Source organism: Globicephala melas, chromosome 13, assembly GCF_963455315.2.
Source record: "Globicephala melas chromosome 13, mGloMel1.2, whole genome shotgun sequence".
NCBI classification, from domain to species: domain Eukaryota; kingdom Metazoa; phylum Chordata; class Mammalia; order Artiodactyla; family Delphinidae; genus Globicephala; species Globicephala melas.
The window spans coordinates 71,718,588-71,741,368 of NC_083326.1; the positions used below are offsets into that span (position 1 = coordinate 71,718,588).

The window sequence follows — 22,781 nt, forward strand, 5'->3', positions numbered from 1 at the left end:
AGAGGGCCAAGTAAGAATAAGGAGGACCTTGAAGGCCGTATCACCCAGAAAGGTCAGCCCCCTCTGTACTGGGTGCTATGAAGGGCACAAGATTGAGGGCACAGATTTTGGGGTCTAACAAAATGATGTTCAAGTCCCAGCTCTGTCCATTACAAGAGGAATGACTTTGACCCAGATCTTTGCCTTTCTGAGCCTCAGTTTTATCTGTAAAATGGGAACAACAAACACTACCCATCTCACAGGGCTGTTGGGAGAATGCAATGAGATGAGGGATTCAAAGGTTCTAGGCTCACAGTAGGTGCTTAATAAGTGTGTTATACACACACGCACACGCACACACACTCTTTGCCTCTGAACTTGCCTTTGGGAGGCAGACTGTTTTGCACAGGGGGTCGAGTTCCTTCTTGGGGGAAGAGAATATGGCCTAACCTTGGCCCCACTTTCCGGCAGGTGGGGGACTTTAGGAATAAGCCACCAGCTCTGGGACATATTTCATAACTTGAAGACTCACACCCACCACCCCCACTTGGGCAGTTCTCGGTTCCTGGAAGGCAGAGCCCTCAGTCACTTCCTGAAAGCAGAGAGGGAGAAACAAAAACAGAAGATGCAACCCACCAGTTCCTGGGTCAGGGAGGTAACTGGGCGAGTCAGGGAGGCTGGGAGGGTACTATGGAAGGGACCAGGTTGTGTTCCCCAATGTGGGCTCTCCCCCTGCACCCATCCCCACAGTCCCCTGCACACAGAGGCAGCCTGGGGTGGAGGAGAGACCACTTAGCCGCTGTGTAACCTGAGCAGATCGCTTCACCAAGTGTGAGCCTCAGTTTCCTCATCTGTAAAATGGGCGATACTGTCTCAAAGATGAGAATGGAATGAGATGCTGTAGGGAAGATCCCCTGATGCTGGCATCCAGCAGGGGTGCTGTGGACAGAGGAGCAGAGGAGAGGGGGGCCTCCAATTCAGGGAGAGTACAGAGATGGTGACCTCCCTACCTCCCTACATTAGGGAAGCAGTTAGGGAAGCTGCAAAGACCTGTGTGAGAGCAGAGACCTCCCCGCCTCTTTGGGATGCAACCGTGAGCACTGGGGAAACCAGCATCTCCCTGCCTGGGCCTGTCTACGGCTACCAGCTTATCCCAGACATCCGCAGTGTTAGCACTGAAAATCCCTCGTCCCAGTCAGTCCCAGGCAATCCAGGTGCCTAGTACCTGCCATACTGTGGGCTTCAAGGGGAAGGGACCAGGGACACAGCAGCCTCTAGCCAGGCCGTGGCTGGGCAGGCTTCAGCCCATGTGACTGAAACCCACATGGCTTCCAGAGGCTCTGTGGCTCCAAAGAGGCACGCAGTTAACAAGGAGAGGAGCAGAGCGTAAGCACTGTGTATGGCAGGTAGGATAATAACTTTAATCTGTGCTAAAACACACTTATGATGCATTATAAAACCCCCACTGCGGATGGATCATTTCAGTATCTCATCATCTGGGGGCCTCATTCATCTTCACTCCAGCACTGGTTGCTATAGTGCCCGTTACACAGATTAGGGAAGCAAGGCTCAGGGCAGTGAGGTCACTTCCTTCAGGCCCCACCTTTCACCTCTTCTCTCCTCTGATGGCAGGAAAACAGTCACTTACCACAGGAGTGGGGTGGGCAGGGCTCAGAGATAGGCGCAAGGAGATGCCACATCCTATTTTGCTTGTTGCTTGCTTAACGGAGGTCAGACACTGCCCGGATCGTCTTCACCCGAAACCAGGGTGCTTCTGCCCCAAGCCCCACCCAGGCTGTGTGGAGGAGCGAGCTGCCAGGGGCCACACCCCAGCTCCGGAGACCGCACCACATGGCTGCCCTGGACCACTCAGGAAAGGTGCTTGTAGGACTCAAGAAGCTTGGGACCTCCCATTTGGAATCCTGAATCCCAGGAGTCCCAGCGTTCAAGAGCTTGAAATCTCAGGATCCAAAAGACTGAGCGTCTCAGCGTGTGGGTTGAGCAGCCTCGAGAGAGGGGATCCAGCGGGGGCCCAAGTGTCCCCCCAGATCGCAGCACAGGTCTGAGTCCTGCTGCACTGGACATGTAACCCAGCAGGACCCTGTGGGGCCTTCCCAGGACAGACCCCTCCCCCATAGCCTCAGCTTTAGCTCCTCCCTGAAGTACCTAGATAACAGTATCTGATGCACATTTCCTGAGTTGTTTTACAGATGCTAAACACAGCCCCACCCCGATGGAAGAAATTAACTACTTGATGACCCCAGACCTGGCGCATGAGGATTGAGAATGTTAACCCCTGTGATGCCACCCTGTTACCTCACCATCAACCAATCAGAGAATTGTGCACGAGCTGACCACAGTCCCTGGAACTCCCCTCCCTCACCTGGCGTTTAAAACTGCTTTGCTAAAACTCATCGGAGAGTTTGGGCTTTTTGAGCACTAGCTGTCCTAGACTCCTTGTCTGGCGCCCTGCAACAAACGCTGCACTTTCCTTCACCACAACATGGTGTCAGTAGATTGGCTTTACTGCACACAAGCGAGCAGACCCCAGTTTTGGTTTGGTAACAGACAGGACCTGGCCCAGCTCAGGATCAAATCCAGTAACAAACCAGATCCAGTCCCAGCTCTGTCGCTTACAAGCTGTGTGATCTTGGGCAACTGAACACACCTCTCTGAGCCACAGGTTCTTCACTTGGAACACAAGATACCAGTAGCGCCTACACTTTGTGGGGTTGTTATGTGTTAAAGTGAGCTGATCCAGGTTGAGCGTTTAGCACAAAGTAAGTGCTCAATAAAGGCCAGGTGTTGTCATTGTCATTCTGCATGTAGGTCCACATCCCTGAAAAATCTACAACCCTGGGACAGCTTTGACACACTTCTGACCTTGTCAGTCAGAGAGAGCTGGGGCCAGGAGCCCCAGAAACCTGTCTCCACAGTAAGTCCTGGGTGCCATACACAGCCTTGGTCTCCTCTGGTTTGTGTATCAAGTGTAGACAATGTGCTGGACACTGTTCTAAGAGTTATGCATGAACTATTAGCTCACTTGGGCCCCACAGCCTCCTCGTATTAACCCCACATGAAAGATGGGGAAACTGAGGCCCACTTGGTGCTTACAGTCACATGGCCAATAAGAGAAGGAGCAGGAACTTAAACCTGGTTGGTCTTGCTCCAGAGCCCTTAAACCTGGTTGGTCTTGCTCCAGAGCCCACCTCATAGTCACAGCTCTGTACCACCTGTGAACATGACCTGGCCATTCTCCGGAGCCGAAGCAAATGCTGCCTCCTCCAAGAAGCCTTCCCAGATTGCCCAGGCATCATTAGTCCAGTTGTTTAAACCATTTTTAAAAAATGTTTGTTTACTTTCAAAACATTCATTCCCATCAGCTCATAAACACCAAGAGGACAGAAACCACAGACATCTTACGGCTCACGCTACACACCCAGGGCTTAGCAGACAGGCAGGTGCTTGGTGGGCGCTGTGACATTGGCCCACTGGAGCACAGGCACTGTGGCTGCCCTACTGCCCCCACCAGACCACAAGTCTCCACAGGATTCCTGGCCCCCACAGGCCTGGCATCCTGGGGGCTCATTAAAGGCGTGTTGCAGGAGTGGACACAGGAGTGAGGCTGGGCAACAGGCATACTGTTGCACAGGACGTGCCACCTGCAGGATTTTGGCCTCACATTTGTCATCCTGCACTTCCCAACCTTTTCTAATCAATTACCCCAGCCCTATCAAGGAGCCTTTCCAGACATTGCTTTTCCTAATTACCACCTGCCCCCATGAAATTTTAATACTGCAGATAAATCTGTTGAATGTTCTGTGACCCTTTACAGGGACACAAACCATAGTGATAGCTAAGATTTCTTTTGCCTTCCCTCCCACCCTCCAAAAAACCCACCTCTCAACTGTCGTACCTAAATTTGCTAGCCTGGTACGGAGGAAGTGAGGTCCTTTCACAAATGAATTCACTGAGACTTACACCTGGTTTTAGTTTAACACTGACAATTTTCAGGGGATATCTGTCTGTCTGTAGACAGATGGACCAACACACAGACACACACCAGCCATCTGTAACAGAGAAGCATAAGCCCGACTCCATCTTGTATTTCTGTCTTTAAAGGATGGGGAATATTTCAACTATCCCTAAAGAAAGTCCTCTGGGGTGCATGTTGGATAAGTGGTCTGATTACAGCTATGAACCCATGAGTAAGAGGAAGATGATATTTTATTGTAACAGTGTGTGGCCACAGTACCTGTTAGGATCTAAGGAATGGTGGCCTTTGAATGGCTCTCTAAATTACAATACAATCCTGAAATTAGAGCTATTCTGTGAAGAAGCAGGGAAGAATGATAAAATCCCCTACATGCAAGCATTTGCGCTATTACATCAGGATGAGAAAAAGTCAGACAGTTGTCGCCTTACGGTGTAAAGGCTTGAAAAGAAACCCGAGGCAAGAGCTGTCACACAGGAAGAAAAGGAAGGGAACAAGAATGAGGATACATTGCTCCAAACCTTAAACGCTCCCCTGGCTGAGCTGGGTCCCAGCCACTCCAGCCACTATGCCAGTACCTCCACCTCTTCCACTGCCTCCCATTCTTCTTGCTCCAGCCCCAGTTCCCAACCCTGGGGCTCAGGGAGTGGTCAGACTGGCTCCCTCTCCTTATAGGGATCAATTACTTTCCTGGGCCCAGGGACCTTATCTGGTATCACCATCTAAGACCCAACAGGGCACCCAATTTGGACTGGGAGCCATCCCAGAGCAGGGCAATTACCCCGTAGGGTGCATGAATGAAAATGGCCACCTGGCTGGGTTTCTGTGCATGCACAGTCCCTTGTCAACCTTGGACTTGTTTAATTGGACAATCCTCCTTATAGGGCGAATCCTTTCCGAATGACAGAATTGTTTGCTTCCATTTTTGCCACCCATCACCCTTCCTGGACAGACATACACATTCTTCTCAACATGATCCTTACAGGAGATGAAAGGAGGATGGTCACTGATAAGGCCAGGGAAGAAGCGTACCAGCTCCACCTAATGGGCCCAAATGGTACACCCAAAGCCCACCTGGCAGCACCCACAGTTGAACCAAATTGGGGTCCTCAGTGAGGCAGCAACGCCCTTTTTAGAGCACTGCCCTAAGTGCACCTTGGCAGGGCTTTGAAAAGGGGTCCCAAAACAAAAAAGTCTGAAAATATTCAAGAAATTCAGCACAAATCAAATGAAGACCACTCTGAATTTTTGGAAAGGATTTATCAGACCTACAGACATTATACTGATGCCAATCCCAAGGGCCCTAAAAATACTAGAAAGGTAAACATGAACTTTATCGGGCAAAGTGCCCCAGATATCAGGAGAAAGTTACAAAAATTAGATGGTGCATTTGGAATGAATCTTTCTCAGTTGGTAGACTTTGCTTTTAAGGTATTCAACAGCAGAGAACACAAACAGAAAAAGAAGGCACAAGGTGAAATGTACTTTTCTAATTGTTGCATTGGATCCCTGGAAGACAGGAGGCTCTGAGAAAGATAAGCCAGCACTAGGTAAAGAACGATGCACTTACTGTAAAGAGAAAGGACACTGAGAGAGAGAATGCCTGCAATTAAAGAACAAGAGGGCTAAAGACGTGGAAGCAACGTACATGTCCAACAACAGATGAATAGATAAAGAAGATGTGGTATATATATATATAATGGAATACTACTCAGCCCTAAAAAGAACCAAATAATACCATTTGCAGCAACATGGATGGAACTATAGATTATCATATGAAGTGAAGTAAGCCGGAGAAAGACAAATATCACATGATATCATTTATTTGTGGAATCTCAAAAACAAGATACAAAATAACTTATTTATAAAACAGAAATAGACCCACAGATATAGAAAACAAATTTGTGGTTACCAAAGGGGAAAGGGGTGGGGGAGGGATAAATTAAGAGTTTGGGATTAACATATTCACACTACTATAAATAAAATAGATAAACAACAAGAACCTATTGTATAGCACAGGGAACTATACTCACTATTTTGTAATAACATATAAGGGAAAAGAATCTGAAAAAGAATAGATATAAATATATGTATAACTGAATCACTGTGTTGTATACCTGAAACTAACACAACATTGTAAATCAACTATACTTCAATTAAAAAAAATTTTTTTTAAAAAGGAGGGCTAAAAAAGGAAAGGAGTGGGGCCTCTCAGATGTAGAGAGGGAAGAATGTTTAGATGATGAATGAAGAGACCCAGGGGCTCCTCTGGATTTATGACACTCAATTCAAATATCCCCACAGGAGCCCCAGGTAAACCTGACAGTGGGAAGAAAACTGATTGACTTTCTGGTAGACACAAGGGCAACGTATTCCATGCTAAACACTAAGTTGGCACAGAGAACATCCCATCTACCCCAGTCACCGGGGTATCAGGGGAAGTACAGAGCTGACAATTTATTTCAAACCACTGGAGTGTCAATTAGGAGATCTGATATTAAAACGTAGTTTCTTGTACATGCCTGAATGCCCTATCCCCCACCTGGGCCAAGATTGCCTCTGTAAACTGAAGGCTCAAGTGACTTTTTCACCAGGACAACTTGATATCAGAGTCCCACCAGAACATGCTTTAACACCTACAGAGGGCTCTCCTAGAAAATTCAGAAAAACAGACAGAACTTGATCCCCCTGAGGTCTACAGAAAGGTAAGATGAGAAGTGTGGGCTGACGGTGCCCCAGGAAAGGCAAATTATTCCTCAATTTGGATTGCTTAACACCAAAGTGACAATGGGCTTGCTTTTGTCTACAAGTATAACCCGACAGGTATCATATTGATTGGAAACTACTCATTTATCTTGGGATAAGGCCTTGCCAGTTGCCCTGCGACAGATTAGAGCGGCTCCCAGAAGCAAGCTTAAATTAAGCCCTTTTGAAATATTGGATGGTAGGCCATTATAGGTGTCTGTCCAGGCAGGAGAATCTGTAGCCAATAGGTCTGCAGACTTGGACTTGCAAGCCATCAGAAGATCTTAAGTTGCTGTTAAGATCCTACCAGCCTCCTACCAGATAAGTAACAATGACTTTACTCTCCCATTTCACTTGTACTTGTTGGAAAGGAAATGCTTTAATAAAGCTATCTGTGTGGCCAACAGGGGAAATATGCAAAGACAGCTCAGGGCAGAGCAGCCTAGGTGCCCTCATCCCAAGTGCTGGAGTTTATATATATGTTCAAGTGCTTGTCTAAGTGTTGTGACAGGGCCATAAAAAGGGGGAGCAGTATCCTCATAATGCAAACTGCTTATACCCAGCCTAGGACTCGGGAATACTACCAGTTCCAAGTTGATAAATTCCATGCCACCATCACCCCCTCCTTGCCCCTGTTCAGCAGGAAGTAGCCAGAGTGGTCGTCGCCCCTTATCCTGCAAGATTGTGGAATGGAATTGACAGTAGGGAATTTTAACAGAGAAGAACAAACCTGACTCCATGTTGGATCTATTCCTTTAGCTCTAACCTTTGTGCTCTGTTGCCTCTGCTTAGTCCTACTGGCTCTCCACCTTTGTAAAAGAATGTCATCTATAGGTTGAAATATTCCCGGGCTTGACCTTTAAAGGTATAACACTTTTCCATTCATATAGAGATTAAAAAGTTGCAGAACAGAAAATAACAATTGTCTTGTTGGAGGTTTACAGGAACATCGCAACCAGAACTATGTGGACAGCTGCAAGAACAAAGGATTCCAGCACCAAGAAGTTTGCAACAACCAGCCACACCCCCTCCCCTTTTAGGATACAAGAAGCCTGAATTCTAACTCAGGTAAGAAGGTTCTTTGGGACACTAGTGGGCCATCTTCTCAGTCTGCTGGCTTTCCAAATAAAGTCACTCTTCCTTGCCCCAACACCTTGCCTCTTGATTTAGTGGCCTGTCCTGCAGCAAGAAGTACAACAGGTAACAATCATATTTCCTTCTAGCCAGAGGCCACCCCCACTGTCTTCCTGCTCCAGCTCAGCAAAGGAGACAGAGAGACAGAGGCCTTGGGTCTTTGTGGGCTCCACGAGCGTCCTGCAGCCAGATGGGGCCACCACAAGTCCAAGCTCGGCCACCGCCCAGCCATGCTGCCATGGGCTGCTGCTTCCCCCCTCTGAGCCTTGGTTTTCTCATTTGTAAAAAGGGGGCAGGGTTCTCAGATGATTCCCTGGCCCCTCTGAAGGCCTAGGTTCCCAGGGAATGCTCAGCCTGGCATCCCAGCCCATTCCATTGAGTTTCAATCTCCCCTGTCTGCCGGCCACGTCCAGTGAGGGAGGCATCTACCACGTAGGGTGTGGCCTGCCTGGGGGGCCGGGGAGCCACCTCCTGAGGAAAAAAGAATTCCAGGAGACCAGAGCCTGCCTGCCCTGATCCTTGTCTATGGGCGTGTGTGTGTGTGTGTGTGTGTGTGTGTGTGTGTGTGTGTGTGTGTGTGTAAGGGGACACTGCTTTAGCTACCAGCCCCCCACCATTCTCTTTTATGCCCCTAAAGCACCCCAGATACAAAAGTAATCAGAGTATTCTAATCATCATTATTTTCTCCTTTGCTAGCAGTAGTATCTTAAAACTAATATTTTAATAATTTGCTGTGGACAAGCACCATTTTCTCAATCCTATAAGAATGTGAAGAACACAGTTTGGAAACACTGTTTTTATGGACCCATAGCCTGAGCAAATCCCTTCACCTCTCTGGGCTTTGGCTTCCCAACCATGAAAGAAGGAGTAGGATGATTTTTAGGGAAATGCTCCTGATTTCTCCAGTTTTTTGAATTCAGAGTAGCCCCTAAACCTGCAGCTGCTGGCAAACCTGACAGGAAAGGCAGAGCAGGATCCGGAAGAGACAGCAGAATAAGGCTACCAACTCCAGGCAGACCTCAATCCCGAGTGCCCAGGGCTTTGGGGTGTCCTTTCCAGTGGCTGCAGCTCAGGCTCTGCCCAGGGCTGCCCCCCAGCCCGCCCTTGGCTGTCAGGCAGGCCTGCTGGTCCCTGGAGACCCTGCCACCCAGCCACTCCCTGTGGTTTTTGCAAGCTGGTACTTACCGTGCTCAGCAGAGCATGAGATGGCTGCCTCGTGGGCCCAGGAGAAGCGGCTTCTCTGCTTTAGTAACAAGGACCCAGCCTGTGCTGCCAAGCACGGCTGTGGCACCTCTGCTGTGGTCTCAGACCGCTCCAACCCCCAACGGCCGTGTGTAAAAGAAGGAAGCAAAAGTGTGGTTACTCAAGGCCACGTGACGGCCCACACCTCCTTGTTTGTTGCAGCTTTGGGGACGTTGATCAAGCTTGGGTGTGTAGTAGGAGAAAGGGCCCTGCTGAGCCCGAGGCCACTCTTGGGTTCCTGTAACCATGAAAACACCTAGAACCACATGGAAACTTGCGGGGGAGGGGTAGTTGGTGGGGGAGGGGTCGGCCCAAGCTGAGAAATGCCACAGCACTACTCCACGGGGATGGAGTGTGGAGGTGAGAGGGCACCCATCCTGGAAGGGAGGGAGTGACCAGATGCAAAGGAGGATGGTGGGGAAGCCAGCAAGTAAACAGGTAAACAGACCGATAGGACACAGTGTGGTCACGTCACCCCGGGGTGAGCCAGGGAGGGGCCCCTAACCCACCCTGGGTCGGGGGGGAGTTGTCAGGAGACTCTTCCAAGGAGAAGTGGCCCTTGAGATGACAAGTAGGGGTGGGCTGGGCGGGCAGCCCAGGGGGAAAGCAGCAGCCCAAGGAGAGCGTAGAGCAGGAGCCATGGCCGGGAGGCCTGAGAACGCACAGACTCTCAAGGAAGCCAAGGAGGAAGGGCTGTCTCCCAGGGTCTGGCCAGTGGCTTTGTACAAGGTGGGGCTCAGGACACATGCAGAGAGAGGTTCACATCCTGCCTTGCACACAGGTTGTTTTAAACTGAAAATCAGAGCCCCAGTGGGTTGTTCACATGACAGAACCTTGATCACTTTAGGAAGCTACAGCTGGAAGGGGCCCAAAACTCAGTCTGTACAGACAGGGAAACTGAAGTCCCCAAAGAGGAAGGGAGACACTCAGAGCTTCCCGCTCCTCCCCAGCAGGTGGGGGAGTAGCCAGCCCTCCGGGGCAGGGGCTGAGAAACTCTGAAAGCCTTACCCAGGAGAGGAAGGCCACTCCCCGACCATAAGCATTCCAGGTACGTCTCTTCTAGCCTGGGTTCACAAGCACTTTGGGGGCGGGACAGTCTCTCTGCTAGGATCTGCCCCGGATGTCCACCCCGAATCCCAGCGCATCCTGAACAACAGCCCATCACCAGACCCACAGGTGTGAAGCCGATGGCAAGATCCCTAAGATGCAGCGGTCAAGGAGAGTGAGCGGACCAGGAGTCAGGGACCTGTGTGACCCTGGGGTGACTTCCCCCCATCCAGGTCCCAGTTCTCTATCTATAAAATAGGAAACCTCCAAAGATGGAAGGTCCTCCAAGAACTGGGGAGGATGCTGATGGCCAAGTCAGAGGGGCACGAGGGTGGCTCTGACAGGAACTTCCAGCGGGCCAATCGCCCACCTGTCAAGGTGGAGAGGGGAACATCCATGACTTTGCAGCAGGCAAGACCCAGACTGTCTGGGCTGACAGTCTACACAGAGCGTGACTGACCATCCCGGCCTGCCCGGGACTGAGTGGGCTCCTGGGATACGGGACTTCCAGTACTAAAACTAGGTCAGCTCCAGGCAAAGTGGGATGAGTTGGTTGTCCTAGAGCAGGGACCAGCCCCTCCCAGGCCACAGGGCCAGGGGACCTGATCATCTGTTCTTTTCTGAATGGGGTATCAGAGGCTGTTAGCTTCACCTGTGGCACTGGGGTGGGGTACTGGCCAGGGGGTCTAGAGCAAGCAGATGCAGAGCCCCGCATCTCCCAGACGCCTCCTTTCCTCCCTGACCCCCATGCAGCTACAAGCTGCTTCTCAGAAGATCTGGGCACAGCCTGGGGAAAAGTTAATTCTGCCACTGTCCAGCCCCCAGTCCCTTATGCCCCTGTGAGCTTTGAGAACCAGCCAGGAGCAGTGCCCTGGAAGGGACCACTCTCAAGATCAGGGGCCTCGTAACTGGCGTTTTACAAGCTGCGTGACCTAGGCAAGTCACTTCTCTGGAGCCTCAGTTTCCTCACCTGCAAAGCCTCGTAATACAAACGCTTAACATTTCCTTGGCCTCTGCTCTGCGCCAGACGCTGTGCATCTATCCTCTTGTAGGCTCACAGCAGCCTTTGGAGGTGGGGATGCTGAGACTCAGAGCAAGGCTGTGCCTTTCTCAAGGTCACACAGAGTCAGCCGCAGAGTCCAGGGAGACAGAAAAAAGCCCCCAACCTCCACCCCTGGCCTGGGATCGTGCTGGCTGAGTATTTGAGTGCTGGTGCATCTTCTCTATACCAGCAAGTGCTCTATGTAAGGGGGAAGGCAATAACTTAGCAGCAGGTAAAGCTATGTCAAGGGAAGACTTGTGCCGCTAAATCTGCCTTGCAGAGGAGGAAATATTGCTAAGAGGATACTGGTTCTTGGTGCCTGTGCGAAGACCATAAAAGTACAGCACACCTCGTGGCACATAAACACCTGTAAGATGCAAGCATTCAAAGTGAGCAGGTTTCCACTTCCACAAACGGAACCCAGAAAAGTACTCCAGAATGCCCTCAAAGATTGAAGCAATGGTATTTCACCTAAGAAACACTGGGAAGAAACATTCACGTCCCATGCAATGGAAACCTGTCCCCTAATGGGATAAGACGCAGGTGTTAAAGTCCCCTCTATGCTGAATGCCTGTAAACTCACCCCTTGTTAGGTGTAAAAGCAGGGGTATAAGAATGTAAACAGCATACTTTCAGGGGTGTGGGTGCTTAGAGGATGGACTGAAAACAAAGCTTACAGTGCCCTGTAAGCATGACAGTGGCCCTTCCTATTTTCCTTTTCTATAATTTTAAATAGAAAAATGTATATAATGATGTATATGTCAGCTTTATTATCAGGAAACAGATTTTAAATTCTACAAGGACTTTACAGACACCCTACATTTCAGGATGGCTAGACAATCTGCTGCTTTTGTCTGTTTCTATCCTTATGGGGTCTTTGGGGGACAGCTCCTCCCACCCCCTAAGCTTGTGTTTTTCGGGGCTGCCAGCCATGGTTTCCCAATGCCCCCCGGCCACAGCGATGGGACCAACGATATCACTTCTCCAAATGCTCCTCAGCCTGACTACGGAAGATCTCCGTGGAAGATTCTCTGGAGGGGTTTAGGAACCTGCTCATATCACAGACTAAACTCTCAAGAGAACAATGCATTCCCTAGAATAGAATCAGGGAGCTTTTTCTGTAAAGGGCCAGAGAGCAAATCTTTTCAGTTTTGTGGCTCTGTCAATAACTATTCAAGTCTGCAGTTGTAACATGGAAACAGCTGTGGTCCATATGTAAATGAATGAGCATGGCTGTGTCCCAACAAAATTTTATTTACAAAACCAGGTGGAATTCATTTACAAAAACAGGTGAATTTGTCCCACAGGCTGCAGTTTGCTGACCCCTGGCCTAGAAAAATGGGAGTCACTGGCTATGAGGAGAACCAGATTGGAAAAGGGACCCACCTGGTCCCCACTGATGGGCAGAAAGAAACACTGGTCCCCTTAAGACTACACTGCTGGCTTTCTCAGTGCAGGGCACATTTATTGAGCCCTGACAAGCGCCGGGCACTGGGATAAGCCACAAGCAGGACACACACTGTCCTTGTCCTCTTGGGGCCTTCAGGTTAGTGGTCAGGCCCAAAGCTACCAGGTAGGGCCACTGAATGCAGCCAGGTAGAAAACACAGCCCTAAGAATCAGGAGAATTGGGTCCTTGCTTCACATTTTCTGTGTGTGGCTTTAGGGAATTCACTTGAGCTCTCTGAGGTTGGCTCATCTGGAAAATGGAGATTTGAATGCTTAGTGCAAAACAATGGAAGGACTCAGTTAAGGCCTGAGAGTAAACAGGTAGGGCTGCCAATATACGCAGAGGCCAACTGCCTCACCTCTTTGACTCCCTGAGTCCATTTACCCTAAAACTCAAGAGCAAAGCCTGCCATAGGTTTCAGGATGCCATTCCTCAATGAATAAGAGCAGAAGCCCCTTCTTTGCTCCAAGTGCAGGAACTCTCTCCCTATGCAGGTTTCAATGGCTCCCCATTGTTTTTAGAATAAAGACTCAAATCACCAGCATGGCTGGCAATGCTTAACCACCCCCCTCACCCCTGGTCTCATCTCATTCACATGCCCCCTTGTTCTCTGCTCCGGCTCTTTTCTAGCTCCTTTTATGTTTCCCCCTGACACAGGGTCTTTGCATGTGCAGTTCCTGCTGCCTGGAGCAGTCTTTACTGGTCATCACCTGGGTAACCCCTCCCCACTCTTCAGACCCAGTTCATGTGCCCCCTCCTCAGAAAAAGCCTGTCCTGCCCACCCTGCCCCATTCTGCAATCTCAGAACCCTGCGCCCCTCTCCAATGTACATGGGATTATCTAATAAATGTCTATTTCCCCCGAAGCCCCAGGAGAAAACCATGTCTGTTTTGTTCACTGTGGCATCTCCTGGGCCAAGCACAGAGCCTGGCACATAGGAATAAAAACTGCTAACATTTATCAGGTGCTTCTCTGTGCCACAGAGTGTCCTAGGCTCTTGATATATGCTAATTTGTTTCATCGTCACAATTGCCCCACGAGGTAGGTACTATTAGTATTCCCATTTTATAGATGAGAAAAACCAAGGCCCAGAGAGATTAAGTAATTTGCCTAAGGTCACACAGCTAGTTAGTGGCAGAATCAGGGTTTGAACCCAGGCTGTCTGATTACAGAGCCTGCATTCAATCAGATAAAAGGTTGTTGAATAAATATGCAAGTAATTCCAGCTTTTCCTGGCTGGGCCTGCCTGCGATGACTGGTCCAAGGGGATGCAATGCTCCCCACCACCCTCTAACCTGAAGTGAGCAGCTGGGGTGTGGAGCAGGAATTACAATCAGCAAAGCCAATGGGTGTTAAGTTCCTTTCTCTACCAGAGTCCAGTGGTGGGCTAGCCTGGGAACAAAGGCCCATTTATGGGCCTTTTGGGAAAATGTGGTCCTGGGCATTAACTAAAGCCTGTTACTGCTGGAGCAGCCCCATCTTAAAGGGAACGGCGTGGCTCCTTGGGCCGCCAACTGGACGACGAAGGATTTGATATCCAAACAGTCCACAACCTCCTTATACTCGGACCCTCCTAGACGATCATTTGTGCGCTAAATGCGGTCGTGCTTCCGTCAGCTGATGGGCAAAAGTGCCGCAGCTGCCACATGGTGACGGTCACAGCCTCACGGTGGGCACCCAGTCCCAACGGCCTCACCACTGCCTGTACAGCTCTGCTTGTGCAGAGGCCTATCTGGTTGTTGCTCCTTAGTCGTTTCTGGTTGTGGAGTGCGGTGGGAAACCGTCCTTATGAAACTTAATACCATAGAGACAAAGAGAACATTAGGTGGCCAAAGCCAGCAGAACTTAGCTCCATCGTGGTATTCACCAGACATAAGCTGGTCAGTTATTGAGGAAAACGAGAAAAAACATACAAACAAAAAAACACTTGTGGACTTCTGGAAATATGTGGATAGGCAAGGACAGGCCAGGAGTAGCTGAGATCCAATCATCTTTGTAATTTGCTGGGGACCCGTGGGGCCCCTCCCTCACAAGATGTCCACTTCCTGTAGGACCCTATGCCCATTTCCCTGAAAATGGAAAAAACTGCAGGAAAACGGGGGTGGCGTCCCATAGAATCATGCCTGCCTTCCTAAGTGGCCATCATGCCTCCTAGTAAGCTGGGCCTCAGGGAAGGGCCCAGGTGGGCCAGACTGCAAAACCTGTGGCTTCCTCTCAGACAAACACAAGTCCAGCTGGCAGCGCAGCAGTTTTCAAATTTACCCACAGGACACTTTGTTCAAGTGAAAGCAAAGGTCTCATGAAACAGAGAACAGGGATATTCTAATAAAAGGCCCAGCCCTGGAGAGGCAGAGGGGAACCAAACCCAAATGCCTGCCCTTCCCTTCTTCCTCCCCACACACCCTCTTTGACCCAAGGGAGGGCTCACAGGCTGCCATGGGTTGATTTGAATGTCCGAAGGGGAAACGGCCGCTTTGGGCGCCACCACAGCCATGACGTCATTCTGTTAGGGGAACCAATGACCCAAACTGCCCTCCCTGGCAAGGCCCAATAGTAACCACTTGCATGAGTTGCCTGGCAACAGGACCTCCTGGTGAGGAATGCAGAACTGACAAGCTACCACCAACCAGAATAATTCGGGAAAGGTCAGGAGACGCCGGTCCATATGTCCCTACCAACCTCCCAGAATCCTTCTCGCTGGAATCTATCTTGGCTGAGTGACGCGTGTGCCACCGGGTAGGACCATGAGTCAGAATGACTGGCCAGAGACGACCCGGAAACTAACCCCATCACCATTAAACCCGAGACCGCGAGCCACGTGGCAGAGCAGTTCTGGGTTCCCTCACCCTGCTGCCCTCCACCTGGGCGTCCCTTCCCAATAAAGCCTCTTGCTTTGTCAGCACGTGTGCCTCCTCGGACAGTTCATTTCTGACTGTTAGACAAGAGTCCACTCTTGGGCCCTGGAAGGGGTCCCCCTTCCTGCAACAATTCCCCTCTCAAATGGGAACAGAACTTTGAGGAGTTCACGTTCAGCCCGATTCTGGCTGCCTCTCAGGAGCTGGCGGCTGGGATGGGAGTCTGCAAAGTAAGCCAGTCCTCCAGAGTGGACAGGGACTCTCCAGGGCTCACTGGGTCAGCTTAGGGTGGACAGTGGCCAGCGCAGGGGCTGGTCCCAGGCCTAGAAGGCCAGATGGCAGTCAAATCTAAAGTGCTCCAGACGCCATGGGTTTTCCAAGGAGCACAGCAGCTGAAGAAATCAATGTCTCCAAGGAGCCACCCCAAGCCTGGGCTTGGCCCTAAAGGTACAAAGATGAAGAACTCTGGACCTCGGAACTCAAGGGGCTCTGATGAGGGAGACAGAGCTGCATGAGGCAGGAGTTTTGGTTGCAGACAAACTCAACTCAAACCGGCTTAGGTGGCAGTAGGATTCCTGGGGTAACTCGTGCAGCAGGATCTCGGGCATGGACTTAGGGAACAGAAGGGACCCAGAGCGCTTTCTCCATCACTGTGTACCTGTCCTGCCTGCTAGCTCCCTGCACCCCCAAATCCCAGGCCTTCGTAAAGGAGAACTCAGATTTGCCGGCACGGAAGGTGGCGGGCTCGCTGGTCCAGCCTGGGGTGGATTGTGGTCAGGGGAGGGTCATAATCTGGAAGCAAAGCACTGTTGCCCAGATAATCCCATAGGTATCCCCATCTCAGATAATAATGTCTATATTTTCAATTCACTCATTCAACAAGTATTTATTCACACCATATGCCAGAATCTAGGGATACCACAGTCAAGTTCCCGTCCTGTTCTCATTCAATTTGGGAGAGACAGAAACTCAATGAGTTGATAGAGCTGGTGGTGATAGGTGTTATGAGCCCTGCAGACACTGGGGGTGGGGGGAAGGATGGGTGGTCCAGAGAGAACAGCACATGTGAAAGCTCAGAGGTAGGAGGCCTTGTGACAAGGGGACATCAGGAGACGAGGTCAGGAGGTCGAGGGCCAGCCTCAACTTACTGTGAGGATCTTACAGCCCTTATTGAGTGGGATGAAAAGCCAATGGAGGGTTTTGGGCCTAAAAACAGGAGTCAGCCAACTTTTTCCTAAAGGGCCAGATTGTAAATATTTCAGGCTTTGTGACCATTGGGTTTCATTCTAACTACTCAACTCTGAGGGTGCAGAGTGAAAGCAGCCATAGATGCTGCTCAAACAAATGGGCGTGGCTATGTTCCAATAAAATTTATGGACACTAAAACTTGAATTTGACGTAATTTTTACTTGTCACTGGGTTTTTTCCAGCCATTTCAAAATGTGAAAAAGCTCTTCTTAGCTTGTAGGCTGTACAGAAACTTTCAGTGGGCTGGATTTGGCCTGTGGGCCTTTGCTTACCCAACCCTGCCTTCATACCTTAAGAGGTTACCCTGGCTGCTGTGGCTGTGTGGAGAACAGACTAAAGCAGAGGACAACAGGAAGCTTGGTTTGGAAGATGGTTAACTTTTACGTGTCAACTTGACTGGGCCAGAGTACCTAGAAATTTGGTCAAGTACTATTCTGGGTGTGTCTGTGAAGATGTTTCTGGGTGAGATGAACATTTGAATTGGTGGACTGAGGAAAGCAGACTGCCCTACCCAGCGTGAGTGGGTAGGCCTCATCCAATCAGTGGAGGACCAGACTGGAACAGAAAGGCTCAGTAAGCAGGAACTCCTTGCCTGACTGCCTCTGAGCTTGGTTTTTTGCTGCCTTTGGACTCAAACTGAAACACTGGGTCTCCAGTTGGCTGACTGGAGATATGGGAACTTGGCCTCCATAATCATGCAAGCCCATTCTTATAATGAATCTCTCACTATGTATATGGACACATCTTATTAGTTCCGTTTCTCTGGAGAACACAGTACAGAAGAAGCTCAGCTCATTTCAGAGATGATGGGGGCATGAACTAGCAGGGTTACAGCAGCGGTGTGAGAAGTAGCTGGAATATGGATGTATTTTGAAGCTGGAGCCAACACGAGTGGCTGAGAGGAGACAGGAACCAGCTGGGAGGGAGGAAGGGGCAAGTCAAGGGGGCTCTCCTAGGGGAAGCTGAAGAGCTGGAGATAAGAGGGGAACCACTTGTGTCTCTCTCAGAGATCTTGACAGATTCTGTTCTAGAAAACATCACTCTGGAAGCAAAAAAGGGAACAGGCGGGCAGAGGTAGAGGAACCAGTTACAAGGCTGTTCAAACAATAGTCTGGTCACTCTACAAGGGGGGGGTTTCTGGCAGGTGCCCAGATGCCCATATGGGAATCTCCACCTTGCCGTCTTTTGTGACATTTAATCCACTGCCCTGGTAGAAACTGGCCAGGGCAGTAAGAACGCGCTTGTCACGTTGGGAACTGCGGTTGAGAATGGCAGTACGTTAACCAGGAGGTGCTTCGTCTACCTTCTACAATCCAAATAGCATCTTGGCACAGAAATGAACCTGCAACAACTTCCTATTATGTATGGGGCAACTTCCCAGTTCTCAGACCTTGTCGCTTAGAGCTCCAAAGCTTGGATTTTGTTGCTGAAACCCTGAAGGTTGATTTCTCGACCTTCAGGGAACTGAGCTTCAGTCCAAACAATGTTTCCTGGCTGGGCCACTTGGTCACTGGCTCCACTCCAATTTTCTGCAGGCCCCTTAAAATCTCGTATTTCCTCAGTGAATGCCAAGATGAATGGAACCATGGTGGGGAGAGGTGGTTTAGAAACGAGTAATGAGAAGATAGCAGGGCTGTGAAGAGGTGAAGGCTGCCCTGCCCCCTCAGCTGCTGTAGCACCTCAGGGGCCCCGGGACTCTGTGTGTGACCCGTTCACACTGTGATCGGTCTGCATCACCTGGACTAGTTGGCCGTGAAGGTGGGGAAGGTACTAACTTTGTGTTTGAAGCCCTCAAGCAGAGCACCCGACACCAGGCCAGCTCCTTGCTCTTCCCCTTTCAGACACTGATGACTGTCCGTTTCTTTCAACCCAAAGCTTTCCCTATACCCACAACTGTCTGCCGGGCCTTTGTCTGAATCGTTTCTCTCCAGGGCTGCTCCAAACCCACCACATCATCCTTTCCAAAAATATTCATTGAGTCTTTCAGATCAGCATGAGGAAGCCTCCATTAAAACAACAACAACAAAAACCTCAGCACCTAGTGATTTTGGTAGCAGAAGAGATCCGTCCACTTGCTTTTCAACTGCTTCCCAACCTCCTGAGCTGAGTGCTTCAGTGGATTAACTTCCGGTCTGACCCGGCTCCCCGGGAAACTGGACCGGCACTGCTCTTCCCTCACGGGAGCTGGGTTCCTCCCCGCAACACTCCCCGCCCCCCATTCATGAACTCAGGCTCTGAAAATCAGCTTTCTCACCCAGTTTCATTTCCATGCAGTAACGTGAAACTACACTGAATCTCAAAGAGCCCACCAGCCTCTCAACTCACCTTCCTCAAGGTTGCAACCCATCTACCAAACTTGGCAGCCACCTGACCCCTGAGGATCTTTGGACCTGGAGTAATTTCTCTCCCTCCACTTTTCCATTCCAGGAACTTGCCCCAAGCACACTATGACTAGCGTCTCCTAGTAAACTCCTTCCACTTCTAAGTTTGTGTTAAACCAGTCGCTGGTGGACTAAATTCCTGGAGGTGGGACAAAGAACACTGCTATCTGCACGTCAAGACCCTCTCGGACTTAAAACTGGACACACTCCACCAGGGAGGTGAAACCATCCCATTCAAACAGAGGCGGCAGCTGGGACTCGGATTAAGCATACTAAAATATATTATCCCATATTGTATTGGTTGGAAACATATTTCCCGGTTTCTGTGGCCTTTGCTTTTTGGACATATTGAATATGTAATTCAATTTTTACGCAGCCAACCTATCTTTTCCCTTGTGATTTATTCTATTGCCAGTCTGAAGTCTAGATAAAAAGGGACTTATTTTTACTTCTAAATTTGAAAACAAAACTACTGACCCCATTAACCACGGACACTGGTGTTGCTGGGAGGTGCTAAGGAGTCCCTGCCCCCAGAGCGACTTTAATGTCCCACCACTTCCTTCCCCACCACTGACTTACGATGCCTGCTTTAAGGTACCATTAATTTCTCACTCATACATTACTTTTTTTTTTTTTTTTTTTTGTGGTACGCGGGCCTCTCACTGTTATGGCCTCTCCCGTTGCGGAGCACAGGCTCCGGATGCGCAGGAAGAGCGGCCATGGCTCACGGGCCCAGCCGCTCCGCGGCATGTGGGATCTTCCCGGACCGGGGCACGAACCCGCGTCCCCTGCATTGGCAGGCGGACTCTCAACCACTGCACCACCAGGGAAGCCCCATACATTACTTTTAATAACTTCTTTCTGGGAATAAAGACATTTATAGGAAATTTAGAAATTCAGAAAAAATCCAATTAATGAAAAATTACCCACAACTGCTACCCTACATAGCAACATTTGTGGTCTTTACCCTACACAGAAATATTCATTATTATCAATATAGGCACATATCCCCCAAAGGGTTTGTCAAAAACAATCTATTCCGGGGTGGTTAATAACTGAGCCACCATCTGCTGGACTAATATTCACTCTTCCAGTTCCCAAACATGCCTCCTGCTACTGTCCTTGGGACAAAATTCCCAGAGGTGAAAATCCTGGGCTAACAGGTAAGAACGTCGAAAACTCCTGATCTACCCTGTCAACCTGCCCTCGGCAAGAGTACCAATTTACACACGCTCCCTCCAGCAGTGGAGGAAAAAACATTTTTCATGTGAAAAAGGAACAAAGGGCACTGTGCAGCTGCCCACCTGCAGAAGGAGAGGTGTGTGTCCTTGACCGTCTCGGGTCTGTGACCCAATGATGGCTTTAGGACGTGGGAATGTGCTATCAGCAGAAAGTGAAGGGCTGCTTCGAGTTAACTGATTCTGAAGAGCCAACCAAAATTCTTCTGGACACAGAACACCAAGTACAGCAAGGGAAGTAGGCTTTAAAAAACGGAAGTTCTCCCTCGACGGGGCCTGGCTGGCTGTCTGGGGCTAATGTGGTAACCCTGGGTCTTCTGGCAAAGGAGCAAGGCGGCCAAGGTGAGAAACCAGTCGGTCGTAAACGCCCCACACCACGCATCTGCCCCCTGACTGGGGGCACCGAGGGGCTGCAGACGGAAGCAGCCGACTTCCACTTCCTGCAACCACAGAAGGGCTGACAACGACCCTGGCCGCCGTTCTCCTCACAGACTACAGCAACTTCAGGAAGAGGGTGTTTGAGGACGGGAGGCTTTGTGCCAAGTAGTCATCATAGTGACATTTAGAAAAACCAAATGGAGGGAAATTCTTTGCTACCATCACTGAGATGTCATGGGACAATGTTTCAGTGCAAAAAGGGAAGAGGAGAGAGGGCCAAGAAATTCAAGTGACCTTGAAAACCTTCTGCTGGAATAAAAAGCACAGCTAAGCCAGGAGTACTGGGCTTCCTACTGAAGAAAGAGCTGCTTTCCAAGGCCCCCATTCCCAGGGAATCAGCTTGTCGTGGGACCCATGGTGGCCCTGCAGTGGGCTCCTTGGGTGGCCAGACGTGGCTATTCCTCTCACTTGAACTCTACGCAAGTCTCGTCCCTCCTTCACAATTCGGGGCTCATCCAAACTAGGCTATCTGCCCCAGATCCGCCCCTGGCAGAGGCTGGAGGCAGGACAGACCCCACTCCATCTGCGGAACCTGGGGCCCACCCACATGTGCCCCGTACTTACCCCCTGAGAGGGTGGTTCCACCGAGTCAGAGACGCTGGGTCAGGCAGCAAGCCGTGTGCTGCCTCACAGACAGTGGCGTGCGAAATAAACACGGACACCGTTTGGTAACCAATGATTTTTTTTTTTTATCTTTGAAAATGGAAGCAAGTGTTTTGACAGAATACGATGGCCGCTCTATAAGAGCCGATCTAGGAGTAATTCACTGGTTTTCCTCTGGGATAGCACGGATTTAAAAAAAAAAGGCAAAACAGGAAAAATAATCCACAGAGCTTGAGGCGCCCACTGAGACTGGCAGGGAGCCCGTCCATTAAATAAGCCTACACTACACACTAAGATCAGGATAACTCGCCCTCACCCTCCTCTTCTCTCCGAACCGCATTCCCTACGGTGTTTCACCGCCATCAACAATTTTGTTCACTTAATTAATTGGGTGTCTGAACCTTAGAACACTTCTGAATCTTAAAAATGAAGGTCCTCAACAGATTATGTTGATAAAGAAACACATACAGGTTTGAATATAAATCACTATTATTGTTTTCTTAACACCTCATTATCCACTTTAATATTTAAAACACACACGCACGCACCCACAAAACCACACCAAACATTCAGATGCCCTGAAACCATGGAGACGGCAATCCCACGACTGGTAAAGAACACGGTACCTTCTTCTCTATTCAGACACGAGGACAGCTTGACCATGCAGCCCAACCCACCGACGCCACGCTCTGCCTCAGCCTGGGTCCCTGCGCACAGACACTTCCAGCCAGTCCCAAACCGTCCCCACGCCAGCAAGAGCACGTGCAAGCGTCCCCGCCGTGGTCCTAATGCTTGACACGATTCCCGTTCCACCACAGGCCCTCAGCCCTTCCAAAGCAGAGGCTCTTTAAATCTTGTTCCTCAAGCACGCACTCTGAGAAAATGGAAATGGAGAGAAGTCCCAGCTAACCCAGGAGTGGGGCAGGCCATGGGAGATCAGTGTCTGGCCGGGGGCTGGGTAGTCTCTGTGCTCAGATCCAGCCACAGTGCAGCTGCAGGGGGGTGCGGGGGAGTTCGTGAAGAGGGTGCGCAGGGACCAGTTGCACCATCAAAGCTACAGCAGACGTCTGCTTCCTTCTCGACCCTCCTCCCCAGTCTCAATATCAATATTCAACAGCACCCTCTGGCCTCAGCTTAGCAGAATGCAGTTAGCACCGAAAGGCAGGAGAAGGGAGGATGGCCGAGGGAGCCCTGAGAGAGGGGGCTGCATACAGGAGGGAGAAGAAAGGGCAGGAGCTCCAGGGGTGTGGGGGACCTGTCTAGCACAGCGAGGGGGCAGCACGGGACACGCGGGAAAGCAGAGGATCACGTGGGGTGAACGCTTCCCTCCAGGTTCCCTAGTCTGTCTCACCCCATCCCAGGGTACTCGGGAGCCAGGCCAGCTGC

General features: G+C 50.2%; 1 protein-coding gene across 1 annotated transcript in view; it reads right to left on the reverse strand.

Annotated features, from left to right (window-relative positions):
- SELPLG (selectin P ligand) overlaps positions 1–22,777 on the reverse strand; it is a 30,501-nt gene extending 7,724 nt beyond the window's left edge. Inside the window, exon 1 of the mRNA XM_030860649.2 lies at positions 9,038–22,777. The gene's annotated coding sequence lies outside the window, so the exon portion shown is untranslated. The remainder of the gene's footprint in view (positions 1–9,037) is intronic.
- Between the last annotated feature and the right edge of the window lie 4 nt (positions 22,778–22,781).